General features: G+C 37.8%; 1 pseudogene; it reads left to right on the top strand.

The window, feature by feature from the left end:
* The first annotated feature begins 1,483 nt into the window (after positions 1-1,483).
* The window catches only part of LOC115982096, a 26,887-nt pseudogene continuing 11,478 nt past the window's right edge, over positions 1,484-16,892 (top strand).

Genomic DNA, 16,892 nt, shown 5'->3' with positions numbered 1-16,892 from the left:
ACGACACGAAATTAACAAGTTATAAGTTGAAAATTAATAGGTTCGTGTCATATTCGGGTTGACACGACTAACCCGTTTAATAAACAGATTGAGTTAGTGTTCAACATATGGAACCCGTTTGGCCCGTTTGAGCTGTTTAATTAAATAACATTTTACTAATGTACCCTTCAAACCTTAAGTTTATAAACTTATTAGTTGTTGTGGTTTATTTTCTTTGACATATTGTGATTAATTATTTGTAATATTAAGATATGCTTTAGTTTTAGATGATTATTTATAATGTAGTTGTAGGAACCAAGTATAAGACTTCTGGGCCTTAGATCACTTGGGCTCACAATTTATTTGTAGTGGGCTTGAGGATTTCCTACTATGGGTCGTTCTCGGCAGAGAGACTCAAAGCAACGCCCAGTTGATATTCACTCACTAGACTATTTTCTCCCAAATTTTCTGAACCCCTTCTTCTCCCAACTTTCTTCTATTTATAGCCAAGGTTAATGGGGAGATTATGATTACAGCCACCGTTTGTGCTACTGAAAGTCCAATATTATTTGATTTAAGTGGATGTTTAGGTGAGAGGGCAGTGCTGCATTTATGATCTTGAAACTTGATTTCATCTGGAATGATTATGTTCGGCAACTCAGTCTCCCGTGCATACCACATTTTCCTGGGAACGATTCATATACTTGACCGGGAACGTTTAACCGATCACCTCTTGGAACTTAATGCCCTACACTTGTCTGTGTATTTAGGAAGCTTCAAGGATGGCGCAGGATAACTGGACCTTTCTACTGGGCCTGCGCCCAAGGCCAGTATGGGACTAGGCCCAAGGTCTGTATGGGCCTGGGATCTTGGTGCCGTACAGTAGTTATTCATTAGTTCTGAATTTTATATTAAAAATATTTATGTGCTTGTTTTTACATAATAATTTTTTTTTTTTTCATTTTGATAAAATCTAATAAACAAGTCAACACGATTGACCTGTTTAATAAAGGGATTGTATTAGAGTTGAGAAATCTTGACCTATTTAATAAACATGTCGGGTTAGTGTTGATCTATATAGTTGAATACTTTTAAGTTAACACGACACAAACCGGACACGAACCCGACATGCAAACACGAATTGCCAACCCTAATATTTTGCCCGTCTTCTAATTCCAATCCTAAATATATATATATATATATATATATATATATATATATATAAAAGGAACGTGGTTCACCAAAGCTACCATTTTTTTTCTCATTTCCAAGTATTGCAACCATGGTTTCTCCATCTCACAATTCCATGCTTTTATTTATTTTCTTTACTGCAAATCTTTTTTTCTTTTTTTTATACAAGATAAAATTTCTACTCTAGCCTAATCTAAGTGTATAAGTGTGTGAAGCTCCCTCTTACCCGCTACACCCCACAAGCACTTATACTTGTGGAATGACCATCGCACCAAGGATGTGCGGGGGTTTTACTGCAAATCTTTGGCTATGCTTTGTTCCTTCCATGACGAAGCTTAAGCGTTTTAAACACCCCGTGAAAGCTGATGGGTCTCTATGCTTTTTGGTCGTTGAAGATTGGGGAAGAAAAGGACTCTACAACCAATCCCTTGTTGCTACTCAGGTCATTGTACAATATATATATATATATATATATATATATATTCTCCTTTTCTTTTTTTGCAGTTCTTACATCAATAACTTTGATTCATCTTCTTAAAAGTTTTATGGGGGCCTTTTTACATCTAAATATCACTTAGATAATATTTAGTTTTTTAAAAAAATTACAAATCTATTATTAATTCTTACTTATTAATATGACTAATTCACCTAAAGTAAGTTAATGATAATTATTTATTATATAGGTTTTACAAATTAACATATCATCAATTAAAAAAAAATTATTCAAATATTCATTTATTATATTATTTAAGTAACATTGATCATATTCATGTCACATCAGTTTGTAAATTTTTTGTCCTAAAATTTGTATTAGCTTTAGTATTTTTCATACACTTAATGGTGACTTGGTTGTATTTCTATTAGTTCTTTTTTTTTTCTTTTTTTTCTTTTTTGTGGAGAAAATGCTAAACTTATTACAAATTTTACTACAAAAAGCTTACAAACTAATGTGGTTATGAGGTGGCACTTACAAAAGAATAAATGAGTATTAAATTCCTTCATTGGTGACATACAATTTGTAGGACCTATGTAATAAAACTTGTAATATACTAACATAACTCTAATATTTTAGGCCTTCTTAAGATTGTGAAAAAAATATACTACTCCTAACTCACATTTTTTTTTCTTTAATTAAAAAAAAAAAAAAAAAAAAAAAAAAAAAAAAAAAAAAAACCTTACCGCCCCATATTTGGGGGCCTCTTTATGTTAGGGTGCCTTAGGCCATGACCGGCTCTGGATAGAACTGTTATGTACAACATATTTGATGTCTTTGTTTGCGAAAATTGCTTTGGTAAGGTGCCAAAAGACTTATATAGCTCGATTGCGTTGTTTGCTTTCTAGTAGAGTCCAAATCCTCTTCTCCTCTCAATGCTGTAAATATTGAATTAATAAACACAAAATGCCTCTCCTCCCAATGCCATAAATATTGAATTAATAAACACAAAATGCAATAGGATGTTTTCAATTATTAAGGGATTAAAAGAATTCGTGCATTATCCATGACGGCAACCTTATTAATAAACTATTTAGCATAAAAATAATGATAAAATACTGTGAATGTGTCAATTTCAAAACAAAGACAACAGAAAGTGAACTTGTGTAGGCCAGTAATAACTGAGGGAACAAGTTACAACTGCCCAATCAAATTAAGGTGGGCCTCAGCAATGCATGAGCATATTAATTTGAGTCAAACAAGCTTTACATTATCTTTTACTAATTAAATGAAGATGCTTGACTTAGCATTGATCAGCTAATGCCGTTAAATAACGATACTGCCAAAAGGATATTCGATATAATATATGGATATTTCTTCTTCTTCTTTTTTCCTTCCTTTTGATCATGACTCTTGTGGAGACTGGCGAAGTGAAGCCCACGTCATTAAACTATGATAGACTACGATGTTTCAGAGGGCAATTTCCTTGCACAATCCAAATTGATCCTTGGAAAATACACTACAAATCCTCATCAGCCACTACCGAATATTTTTTTGGTATCTATGCTAATTTCACATCAAACTTTCTCATCACACTTTTAATCAGTGCATAAAATTGATGGATACAACACTTTAAATAAGTATTCAATAAATAGAGTTTTTGCACATTCCTTTCCCTTTGGTAATAGTCAATTACAGAGTGATAACATGAGTACTACAAATTTTATTGTCATGAAAATTTCAAATTGATATGTCAATTTTAAAACATAACATAAAAAAGTAATTAAAAAATTATTTATTATATTGTTGATGTGTCATTAAACATATTTATTATTATATTAATTTATAAACATTTTATAGTAAAATTAGTAGTAATTTTAGCATTTTTACTGGCTGACAATTGTTAGAAGTATGTGGTTAAATAATTAATTTTATCATATCCTAATAACTTAACATTTTGGAAAAATCGATAATTTAACATGGTATGAGAGTAGAAGATCTTAATTGTAATATTTTGCGAAACATTAAGAGAAAGAGTTTGGACAATTTGGCTTTCACATTAATATACACATCCTCCAATGACTAAAAGCAACTACATGTGAAGACCGATCATTCTGGTCTTTTTTCTTCTTAGGGGAAGACGAGTTTTGCCACCGGTACTGAATTTTTCACCCACAAAATTTCACTAGGCTTTTTCCCAATCATTTTCTTATTATATCAAGATTTTTTTTGGGATTGAAAAAAAAAAAAAAAAAAAATTTATGTGACTTTGTTTTGCATGGTTTGAAAGTCATAAAAAACGACAGGCTTTAACGCCCATTGTAGTTCTTCAAATTACTTCTTTCTTCTCTTTTTTTTTTTTTTTTTTTTTTTTTTTTTTAAGTGAAAAAAATTATTAAACTCAAAGAAAATTACAAAGAGTCTTCAAACAGAGATGTCAAAAAGCTAGTGGGATAATTGGATAAACATTTAAAGACATTAATTATTAAGACCTTCAAAAGACAAATTAAAAGCCAATAGACCATGATCTGTAGTACTAAAAAACAACAGGCTTTGAAAGTCATCAAAAACAACAGGCTTTAATGCCCATTGTGGTTCTTCAAATTACTTCTTTCTACTCTCTCTCTCTCTCTCTCTCTCTTTTTTCTTTTTTTTTTTCCCAAAGTGAAAAAAATTATCAAACTCAAAGAAAATTACGAAGACTCTTCAAACAGAGATGTACAAAAAGCTAGTGGGATAATTGGATAAACGTTTAAAGACATTAATAATTAAGATCTTCAAAAGACAAATTAAAAGCCCACAGACCCTAAACCCTAATGAACCTAATTTACTACCCCACTCCTCCCCACCCAAGATCACTCGAACTTAGGTCCTCAAATGCCACAACCCTTTTAGGCTTGGGGAAGTACCATTCCGCCCAACATGAGCGGTCATACTTTGAGCATTCTTTAAACTCAGTAGAAAGTCCTTTTATGTCATCAACTATATTTTCATATTTTGTACCTGCCAGTGCCAACATATTTTCACATGTGCTTCTCAAGGCATCTATAAACATTTTTCACAAACGCAATAATTAAGTATATCCCTTTATTTCTAATCAAAAAAAAAAAAAAAGTATATCCCTTTGTGCTATTTATCAATATATATATATATAGCTGAAGCCCTCTGAAACTCCCACAATTTTCCATATCAGCACAATATTAAAAAAAAAATGTAATTGAATTTTTTAAAACCAGACTCTGCCTTTCCCTTTTACAAAAACTCTGCCTTTACTTTTCACGATACTGTGCATTATCTTCCAGCTCCTCCTCAATCAGACCCATGGCAAGCCAACAGCAAAGCATCATCGCATCGCATCGCATCTAAAAACCCACTATACCCACCAACAGACATCTTCTTCCTCAGAATCAATCTCCTTCCTCAAACCACCCATCATGAACACTATAAAAGCAATACAAACCTCAATATTTTAACATTTGAATTATTCTTTTGACATTCGCACGCTACAATCTCCTTCCCCCAAAACCCAAAACTCAGATCATTTAAATATTATCCACACAAAAAAACCCATAGAGAAAAACGAAAGTCGATACCAGATAGCTGCTGTCACCTCCATCTTCTTCATCTTCTTTGCCAAGACTCCTTTCTTTTTGCTTTGTTTCTTTATCCTTTCGTTCTTTTGTCTTCTCAACCTTATTTTGTTTTGTGTGCCTTTGCTTGACCAAGCCTGTGAAGCTTTCAAATTCAAGTTTATATGCCTTTGCCACATCCATCAAGTGTTAACTTCGTGCGCTTGCATTATTTATTTTATCATTTATATTATTTTATATTTAGTATTGATTGTTTATTTTATTATTTATATTATTTTATATTAAGTATTGATTTTTTATTTTATTAATAGTGCTATGTCTTTTGACAGTTCTTTTGATAGTAGTGATTTTAAATAGTTGTGTATATGTTTTGTGGTTTACAACAACCGCTATTAATTTTTATAATTTTAATTTACATTTAGCCTTTTGTTTTGTTTCTCTCTTTGTATTAATATGTGACTTTTTTTTCTTTTGTTTGTGTTTGGATATAATTTAAGCTTATGAGTTGTATTTTTGTTGTTGGATGGGCTAACATATTTTCTATTGTCGTGGTTCATCATGATTAATTAGAAATATTGAATAATTTGTTCTTTAAATTTGTCTTTCATACATTTATTAAATAATTGAGAATGTTAAACCTTTATACCCAGTAGCTTTCCCGTGCATCACACGAGTTAGCGACTAGTTTTTAGGACTTATATGGTTGAATTGTGAATTGAAGCCACGTCATTTATGATAACAAATTAATGTCCTATTATTGTTGCATCTTACTTTTACATATAATTAAATAATGTCCCGTGCGATGCACAAACTATTTTAAAATTTCTTTTGAAATCATTTATATATATATATATATATATTAAGACCTACATATAGTACTTATTTTGTTATATAATATTTATATTTGCTCACAATGTTATTGAATACTTTAAAACTTGATTTTATTAGTTCATATTTTATTAAAAAATTTGAATAACACTATAAGACTATAACATAATATAATATTTACCGTTAAAATTAAGTAGATTTTATTTTTTTAACTAATTAAATGATTTTGAAATCTATAAATAAGAATTTAAAGCATAAAATATTTATATATTCTAAAATTACATAAATTTAAGCAACCTACCAAACACTTCCTCAACCACTCTATTCTCACAACAAAATATGGAAACCTCAATCACAAACACCCACTTCACTATCTCAATGAAATTAAGGAAATCATTTTTAAGTATCAACATAAAGAGAACGTAATTAAATAAAGATAAATTGGCTAAAAACACATCAATTTATCAAAATTTAATTGTTTTTAGTTGGGGCTAGCTCCCGTATCCTTTAAAAAAAAAAAAGCGGAAAATACTTTGAAATCATTATCAATTTTTATTTTTATTACTATGGCTCATACCACACAAAACAACAGTAAAATAAAATAAAATAAAAACCTACAAAGAAACCTACAAATTATGAGTTATAACACAAATAATCAATTAGAATTTTTTTTTTCTTTTTCTTTTACTTTAGTTGTAAAACAAAATCCATTTATAACTTTCCCAAACCAAAATCTCAAACACCCAAAGACTCAAAGCGAATCACAACCTTCACAAAATCCACAACATCCGACTTCAACATCAACCACTCTATTCTCACAACAAAACATGGAGACCTCAATCGCAAACACCCAATTTATTATCTCAATGAAATCAAGGAAATCATTTTTAAGTATCAACATAAAGAGAACGTAATTAAATAAAGAGAAATTTGCTAAAAACACATCAATTTATCAAAATTTAATTGTTTTTAGTTGGGCTCCTGTATCCTTTTAAAAAAAAGCGGAAAATACTTTGAAATCATCATCAATTTTTATTTTTATTACTATGGCTCATATCGCACAAAACAACAGTAAAAATTTAAAAAAAAAATTATTAAATAAAATAAACCCTACAAATTATGAGTTATAACACAAAATAAAAAATAGTTAACTTCATAATAATCAATTAGAATTTTTTTTTTCCCTTTTTCTTTAGTTCTAAAACAAATACATTTATGACTTTCCCAAACCAAATCCCAAACACCAAAGACTCAAAGCGAATCACAACCTTCACAAAATCCACAACATCCGATTTCAACATCAAAACCATAAGCTACCATCACTAAATAAAAAAATGCAATCCCCCTTCCTTGGTCATAGCCTACTCACACGAATTAGAATCAAATGGTACCACAACGCTAAAGTTATGTACGTGTCTTTGAAAGGCCAAAGGTAAATGACATCATTTTTGTTTAAGTGTATTTGAGATGAGATGGCATGAAGGGTTGTTGTGGGCATGTGTATATAAAGGAGTAGAAGTGAAAATGTTGAATAGAAATACAAAGAGTTTTTTATGTGTGAGAGAGAGGAAAAATCTTGAAACATTGAACCAAATAAAAGAAATAGTAGTCTTAAAACATTGAATAAAAAATGTAACAAAAAGTAGTCCTGAAACATTGAACCAAAAGAAATAAAGAGTCCTTATTTTTAAATTTGTTCTTATCTCTAATATGACTTAAGAATATTTCAATTCTCTTCATAGAGTGTGCCGCATGGCAGAACTTCACGCTTTCCTGCATGAGGTCCTTGCTTTTATATATATTGAATATTGATGATTGATTGATATAAGGCCTAATAATTCCATGCATATTCTGAATGGGTCCTTTTATATTCCAGCTACCTGTTTTCTATCCAGCAAAAAGAAATATGGCTTAAGAATATTTCAATTCTCTTCATAAAGTGTGCCACATAATAGAACCTTATGCTTTCCCGCATGAGGTCTCTCCTTTTATATATATATATATATATATATATATATATTTATTGAATATTGATGATTGATTGATAGAAGGCCTAATAATTCCATGCATATTCTGAATGGGTCCTTTTATATTCCAACTACCTGTTTTCTATCCAGCAAAAAGAAAAAAAAAAATTATATTCCAACTACCATGTTGAAATGAAAAGTGGAAAGTGGAAACACATCCCTCATTATTAGTCACTAAATAATATTTTAATATTTATTCTTTATATATATATATATATTTCGGCCAAAAGAGTTTTAGCTGCACATTAATAATTTTTTTTAGAGATGTAGCTTTCAAAAGGATCAAACATAGCTAGTTGAAAACACAAACAATTTGGTCTCTAAATTATTAGTTTTGGAACCAAATCACCAATATAAAAAGAAAATGGCAACTGTTATTAATTAAGTGATAAAAACAATAATGTTGATCAGGAAACAAATTAAGAAAAATTGTACTTGAAAAATTCTAAAATTGCCTATGGCTAAAAGATTAATTACGCAATAAAATTTTCCACACAAAACAATATGGAAATTAAAGATGGTTTAGTAAATTTAATTTGTACTTTGTACAACTTCTTTTATCATTTCATATAAGCAATTTTTTTTTCTCTCCAATTTGTAAATTTGTAGATGGGAGTAGTTGGGGAGAAACTAGACATAGACTTTGTGATATCGACTGGGGATAATTTCTACGAAGATGGATTGACAGGTGTACGGGCACCTGGGCCCCAGGCCTGGCAACCTAGCCCACCTACCATCCCCATTTTGGACCCTTAGCCTCAACTTGGACACCTCAGGACCCAGTTTGGACCCAAGAGCTGAAACAAGACCACGCTCACTTGAATACCTCAAGCGAACCCCCCGATCTCTTCTGACCTAGTCGAGGAGAGCTATTGCTCGGAGATGCCTTGCATTCGGCTGTTCGGTAATGCCTTTGAGAACATCGCTGCCGAGTTGGCTTCTAAAGGTGGGAATCAGTTCCAATGCCACTTCCACCTTCCCGACAGAGCTTCCAATTTGAGATGATGGAATTGGACCCCCATTCGCACTAGTAAGGGGGAGTAATCATAGCTCCTCCACTTATCCTAGCCTATAAATAGGAGAAGAGAATGAGAAAAAGGGGGTTGGCAATTCTTGAGAGAACATTGAGAGAAGAGAACAGTCATTCTAAGGGAGAAAGGGAACAACTTTGTGAGTTAAGGAGAGGGATCTAAGGAAATAGGAGGGTATTTGAGCTGCCAAGCATAGATCCACCCATAGTAGGAAACCCAAAGGCCACAATACAAATAGATTATGAGCCTAGGTAGAGACTAAGCCCAATAGTCATATTTTGGGTACGCATAATTGGCGTCGTCTGTGGGGATCTCCTACGAAGCTGTGGTTCTACTGGGGCATGCACGAGAAAATGTCTGGAGGACAATCTGGGAGCTATGCTGAAAGTGGCTCAGGAAGATCTTCTTAGGGATCCACCTGGCAGGAAAGAAGGTAGAAGCGACGTGAAGATAGGGAGTATGAGGAGCAAAGGCAATCCAGGCTCGGAGAAAGGTCGTCTCAAATGTACTGGAAAATGTTTAGCACCTCGGGGAGCAACTGTTTCGATAGAAAGGATGAAGAACTTGAGCAGAGGGATGAGGAGCTTAAGTGCCTACGTAGGTTGGTGAGGGATTTGGAGTTGGAAGCGAGAGGTAAGCGTAGGAGAAGGGATCACGAGGAACGAAGAGAAGGCTCGGCTAGTGTGGGGGGCCATCATGGAGCAGGTTCCCATCAATTTGGATCTCATCACCACTGGGATTGCTCGCGGGAATATGTAGACCGGGGCTCAATTTCCCTAGAGGAGCGACGACCCCAAAATGCTACCATAGATCCTATGAACTACGCATTGCGCCAGGCCGCCCAATCACCATTCTCGAGAGACATTGAAAGGGCACCTATGTCGAGCAGATATACATGGCCGCCGTTCAATTCTTACGATGGAAAGACGGACGCAGTAGAGCATGTGAGTCATTATATTCAAATGATGTCTTTGTACACTCATAACAACGCAATGATGTGTAAGGTATTCCTTCGAGCCTCGGTCCCACTACACTAAGGTGGTTCAATGGGTTAAGGAAAGGCTTGATTCACAATTTTTCTGAGTTGATTCAAGAGTTTGGTGTTCGGTTCATGACCTACAGCCGAGTTTCACAACCCGTAGATGCATTGTTGTTTAAGAAAATGGCGGCTAGGGAAACCCTCTACAGTTATGCGAACTAGTACTGGAAGTTATACAATGAGATTGGTGGTGGCAATGAAAATATTGCGGCGAGTACCTTTCGAATGGAATTGCCCGAGGATTACGAATTGCGAGATTCTTTGACAAGAAGGCCTCCCGAGGATATGAGGCAACTGATGAGGCGTATTGAAGAATACAAGCAACTAGAGGATGATCAGTTATAGAGCAAGGGCAAAGCCCCAATCATAAATCATCCTCGACAGAGCGGTTTACAGTCCAGACCTCGGAAGGATTTGAGGATTCAAGAGCTGGGTCCACAGATGGGGGAAGTGAATGTTACTTACAAGGAGCCGGTGCACAGGATTGTGGATCAAATCAAGAATGAGCCATACTTCCGATGGTCGAACAAGATGGGGGGCGACCCTTCAAGGTGGAATCAAAATCTGTACTGTACTTACAATAGGGATAAGGGGCACACCACCGAACAGTGCAGGGTGTTAAAGGATCATCTGGAGCAGTTAGTGAAGGCTGGGTATTTGAAAGAGTTTATGATGGACCCCAGGAATTAGGAAGTCGAGCAGGGTGCTCGGCCACGCTGAAATCCTTTGCTGCCTTTTTTTGGGAGTAATAGATGTCATCCATGCTACCCCAAGGGGCTCTTAGGTATCCAAGATAAGAGGGGTGCTGGTCGTGGTATTGGCGGAGGGCAGCGTGGATGATCAACCCTCCGAGAAGAAACTGAAGTACACTTGGGAGCCCATTGCCTTCAACGACGATGATCTAGAGGGCACGATTCAACCACATGATGATGCCTTGGTGGTTGCAGCCCGAATAAATGGTTTCAAAGTAAAGAGAGTGTTGATAGATCAGGAGAGTGGTGCTGAGGTGATGTATCCTAACCTGTTCAGAGGGCTTGGCCTGAAGAATGAAGATCTCACCAAGTACGATACACCCCTGATGGGGTTTAATGGCCGCATGGTAATCCCAGAAGGGCAGATCTTGCTTCCCATAAATATGGAAGGTAAGGAGGTGATGGTAATGTTCATAGCGGTCGCTTCTTTCTCCCCGTACATAGCAATCCTTGAAAGGCCAGGGATTCATGCAATAGGGGTTGTACCATCCACCTTGCATGTAAAGGTCAAGTTCTGCACCGAACAGGGAATTGCCATAGTACGAGGCAGTCAACAAGTGGCCAAGCAATGCTCAGTGGCCGCAGTTGACTGAGGAATCAAGTAAAAGAAGTCAGCCAAGGAGACTCCTTTATAGCAATTACAGGGACCCCAAGAGGAAGCGAGGGCTAGCTGTGCCGAGGACTTGTTAAGAGTAAAGATATTGTTGGATAAGGATAGGAGTTTTTTGATAGGAGCAAGTGTGAAAGACGAAGAGAGGATATATATGTTGTTGTTTCTTGTGCAGAATGTAGACATGTTCGCTTGGAGTCCGAAGGAGGTGCCCGAGGTGGACCTCGAGTTCATAGTTCACAGGCTCAACGTGGACTCCTTGCATCCTCCCAAGAAGCAGAAGCCGAGGAGATCGGCTAAGGAGCATGTCGATGCTGTCAGGCAGGAGGTCAAGAGGTTGAAGGAAGCTGGGGCTATAAAGGAGAGTTTCTTCCCGGAGTGGCTTGCGAATACTGTGGTGGTAAAAAAGAAGAATGTCAAATGGAGGGTTTGCGTTGACTTCACCAATCTAAACCGAGCATGTCTGAAGGATCTGTTTCCTATGCCAAAGATTGATCAGCTAGTAGACGCCACCTATGGACACTCGAGAATGAGTTTTCTGGACGCTTTTCAAGGTTATCATCAGATCACTTCAGCTGCCGAGAATCGGGAGAAGACAGCGTTTATTTCACCTGACGCTAACTATCATTATACTGTGATGCCATTCGGATTGAAGAATGTTGGGGCCATGTATCAACGGATGATGAAGAGAATGTTCAGGGATAAGATCGGGCGCACAGTCGAGGTTTACATTGATGATATGGTGGTAAAAAGCAAATGGGATGTACAGCGTATTGACGATCTTAAGGAGGTGTTCGAAGTGCTTCGGCGTCACAAGTTGCGCCTTAATGCCGATAAATGTGCTTTTGGAGTGGGGGCTGGCAAGTTCCTAGGGTATTTGATCACTAACTGAGGAATTGAAGTCAACCCCGAACAAATTGAAGCAATGAAATGCCTCAAAACACCGAACAATCCAAAGGAAGTTTAAGTACTGACCAGCATGTTAGCTGCCTTTAATCGGTTTATTTCCAAGTTCGCCGACTGTTGCCGTCCATTCTACCAACTTTTGAAGAAGTGGAAGGGATTCCAGTGGAGTGAGGAGTGTGAAAGGGCTTTCCAGGAGTTGAAAGAATATTTGGTGCGAGCGCCTATGCTGACAGCTCCAAAGCCTGGTGAAGATTTATTCATGTATCTTTCGGTGTCAAAACATGGCGTGAGTGCCGTGCTTCTGAGGGACCGAAGGGTGCAACAGCCAGTATACTACATCAGTAAGACTCTGATTGATGCCGAGACAAGGTATTTGCCTTTAGAGAAGTTAGTGTTAGCACTAGTGCATGCTACACGGAAGTTACTCCATTACTTTCAAGCTCACATCGTTTACGTGTTAACCGAGTATCCCCTACAGTCGTTACAAAAGAGATCTGACTTCATAGGAAGAATAACTAAGTTGGGAACTCGGTTGGGATCCTTTGACATTAGGTACAGGCCAAGAAGCTCAGTGAAGGGTCAGGTCCTCGCTGATTTCCTTGTCAAGTTTTCCCCTAGAGGGGGGAAGGAGATGGTCTGCCCTGTAGAGATAATCCCGTGGAAGGTATTCGTGGATGGTGCATCCAGCGCATTAGGAGCCGGGGCTGGGATCGTAGTCATCACCCCAAAAAGAATAAAATTGGAACATTCCTTTAGGCTAGGCTTTAAGTCCTCCAACAACGAAACCGAGTATGAGACCTTGCTGGCCAGGTTGAGAGTTGTCTCAAATCTGGGTGCTAAGGAGGAAGAGGTCTATTTAGATTCTCGGTTGGTGGTCAATCAGGTACAGGGAAGCTTTGAGGCTAAGCATCCCCAGATGATGGAGTACTTACGGTTAGTAAAGCAAACTATGGACCGCTTTCTGAGCGTCAAAGTGGTTCAGGTAGCAAGGGGGCAAAACTGGCACGCTGACTCTTTGGCCACATTGGTGTCATCATCAACTGAGGAAATTCCTCGATTAATAAAAGTGGAACTGGTAGCGAAACCAAGTATCAGTGCAAGAGTAGGTGTCTCACTGGTGGCAGCGGTTAAGCCTTGTTGGATGGACTTCATCAGCTTCTTAGCCGAGGATTGAATGCTGGCTGATGAAAAGGAAGCGGAAAAAGTACGCCAGACAATTGCTTGGTATTGGTTGTCTGCCGATCGTAAGCTATATTGAAGATCTTTTGACAGGCCTTAACTGCAGTGCTTGCACCCTAGCAAGATTGAAGAACTCCTAGCCAAGCTACATGACGGGGTGTGCGGCAGTCATGTGGGTGGGGGGTATTTGTTGGCTTATCGAGCAATGACCCGGGAATTTTAGTGGCCATAAAGGCAGAAGAATGCTAACGAGTATGCACGAAAATGTGAGCAATGTCAGAAGCACGCCCCTATGATCCACCAACCGGCAGGGAACTTAAACCCCATTAGTAGCCCCTGGCCCTTTGCATAGTGGGGGCTTGATATCGTTGGTCCATTCCCTCAGGCAAAGGGAAACCAAAGGTTTATCCTAGCAGCCGTGGATTACTTCACCAAATGGGCGAAGGCGGAGGCGGAGGCGTTGGCGAACATCTAGGATGTGGATGTTAAGAAGTTTGTATGGAAGAATATAGTGACAAGATTCGGGGTACCGAAGTCCCTAGTATCAGATAACGAGATGCAGTTTGACAGCAAAGCTTTCCGCGAGTTTTGTGGCAACCTTGGCATCATAAATTGATATTCCTCCCCGACATATCCACAGAGCAACGACCAAGTCGATGCCACCAACAAGGCCATTGTGAACGGTTTAAAGAGGAAGCTAGAAGGTGCTAAGGGCAGATGGGTAGAAGAGCTACCCAGTGTTCTATAGGCAAACCGAACTACACCGAGAAGGTCCATGGGAGAAACCCTGTTTTCCCTAACATATGGAGTGGAAGCAGTCATACCAGTAGAGGTGAATTTGTACAATGCCTGAGTTTCAAGATTTAGGCCCGCTGAGAATTTAGAGTTGATGCTGAAACAGTTGAACCTGTTGGAAGAACACCGGGAGTCAGCGACTATACAGCTGGCAGAATATCAGCAAAAACTTGCCCGGAGATATAACAGGGATGTAAGGACAAGGGAGTTTGGAGCGACGGATCTGGTACTTCGAAAGGTGGTAGGGAATACACGGGACGTCAACGCAGGGAATTTAGCACCAACTTGGAAGGGACCATATAGAGTTATCGCCATTGCAGGTGCAGGGGCATATTATCTGGAGGATTTGGATGAGAGACCTCTCCCCTGGCTATGGAATGCCCACAATTTGAAGAAATTCTACCACTGACTACCAGTACACGAGGGTGCATATTAAATGCAATGTCATGTGTGCGTATTGTTAATTAATACAAAAGTGATGTTCATCCTGGCAAGTGTGCTTGTACTTATAATTCCATCATTGCAAACTCATTAGCCCCGGTCAATATACACAAAGAGGGCTAAGGAAAACTATTCTAAGGACAGAAGTCTGTCCTCGGTTCGATTTTCATCACCGAGCAAGTGGAAACCTTGCACTAAACTATTCTAAGGACGTAAGCCTATTTATCTTGGCAGGTGCGCTTGTACTTATAATTCCATCATTGCAACCTTATTAGCCCCAGTCAATATACACTAAAAGGGCTAAGGCAAACTATTCTAAGGATAGAAGTCTGTCCTCGGTTCGATTTTCATCACCGAGTAGGTGGAAACTTTGTACTAAATTATTCTAAGGACGGAAGCTTGTCCTCAGTTTGATTTTCATCACCGAGCAGGTGGAAACCTTGCACTAAACTACTTTAAGGATAGAAGCCTATCCTCGATTCGATTTTCATCACCGAGCAGGTAAAAACCTTGCACTAAACTATTCTAAGGACGGAAGCCTGTCCTCGGTTTGATTTTTATCACCGAGCAGGTGGAAACCTTGCACTAAACTATTCTAAGGACAAAAGCCTGCCCTCGGTACAATTTTTATCACCGAGTAGGTGGAAACCTTGCACTAAACTATTCTAAGGACAGAAACCTATCCTCAGGTTGATTTTCATCACCAGGAAGGTGAAAACCTTGTCGAATTATTCCAAGGACAAAAACCTGCCCTCGGGTCGTTTTTAACACCAGGCAAGTGGAAAGCTAATTTTAAATTTTATCTAACAACAATCTATTGAGTTACTCCAAGAAAGGACTTCACACTGAGTTACTCCAAGAATTGAAATAAGCTTCCCAACTCTAATCTAATCATTGAACACGCAGAGATTACGTCAAATTATTCAAGGGGCTGAAACCCATCTCTCGGACACAGCCCACATCACGGGAAAGGTAATTACCCTACATTTTCCTAAAGGGTCAACATATGTCAAATTTAGTTATTATTGTCGAGGAGCCAATTCTTTCTAGACTAAGGCGATCTCTTCTAGGCCAGTCCCGGCCACCATACATACCTAGATATTACCTGGCCTTTTAAAGATAAATAAGAAAACAGTTTCAATCATCGATCAGAGGCAAACCAGGATCAAACTACCCAGTCATTGGGAATATGTGCATATATTAAGGAGAAGTACAATCAAAGAACATGACCAAAATGATAAATAGCAAGCATTCATATGCACAATTAAAGTAAGCAAATAAAGATTAAACCAATGTTTCGTCATCACAACCCGGTGACTTAAGGAAATAAAACTTAGTAAAGTAAGAATTAAACTATTGTTCCATCACCACAGCCCGATGACTCTAGGCAAACCAATAAAAGTAAAGTAAACACGGATAAGAAAAAAAAAAAGCTAAAAGCAAGTTGGAAGCATAAGCATCAAACGGCAGCATCGATGGACGGGGGAAAGGCTGCATCTCTAGTATGTTGGCCGGGTATACCTTCAAATGGCTGAGCTATTGCAGGAGGCTAGGTTTGAGCGCCCTCAGGGTGATCACCAGCACGAAGGCCACTGCTGACTTCCAGGTCAACTAACTCCACATGGGAGTCAATTTCCTGCACTAGCTCCCTCATGTTGACTGTCTCTTCTTACTCATTGGCATTGGGGGGATTCTGGACGAGGGGAGCAGGGTCCGGGAAAGGGATTGGGTCGGGGTTCCTTAATGGAGAATCCTCAGGAGCCCCCATGGGTGTGTGATAAGAATGCAAATTGTCATATTTTTCTTCCTTAATGTTTAATCTCTTATATTTATTTGGTGCCTAAATGTACTCATTATTCTTATATTTTAATTTAGGATGCAAATGGAGGCGTTAAGTGCAAAACGTAGCTAATTGGACAATTCTGGACGGCTTTGACATCTCTTCGTAATCTGGGCATAACTCTCTCATCCAAGCTCTGATTGAGATGATTCAAGATGCTATGGAACGCCAAGACAAAGCTCTACAACTTTCATGTTTTGAGTTTTGAGAGATATGGGCTGCATCAAGGTCGAAATTGGGCTTGAAGTTGC

The sequence above is a fragment of the Quercus lobata genome, chromosome 3 (assembly GCF_001633185.2).
Source record: "Quercus lobata isolate SW786 chromosome 3, ValleyOak3.0 Primary Assembly, whole genome shotgun sequence".
NCBI lineage: Eukaryota > Viridiplantae > Streptophyta > Magnoliopsida > Fagales > Fagaceae > Quercus > Quercus lobata.
The sequence above is the reverse complement of the archived record's forward strand: the minus strand, read 5'-3'. Positions and strand labels throughout refer to the sequence as shown.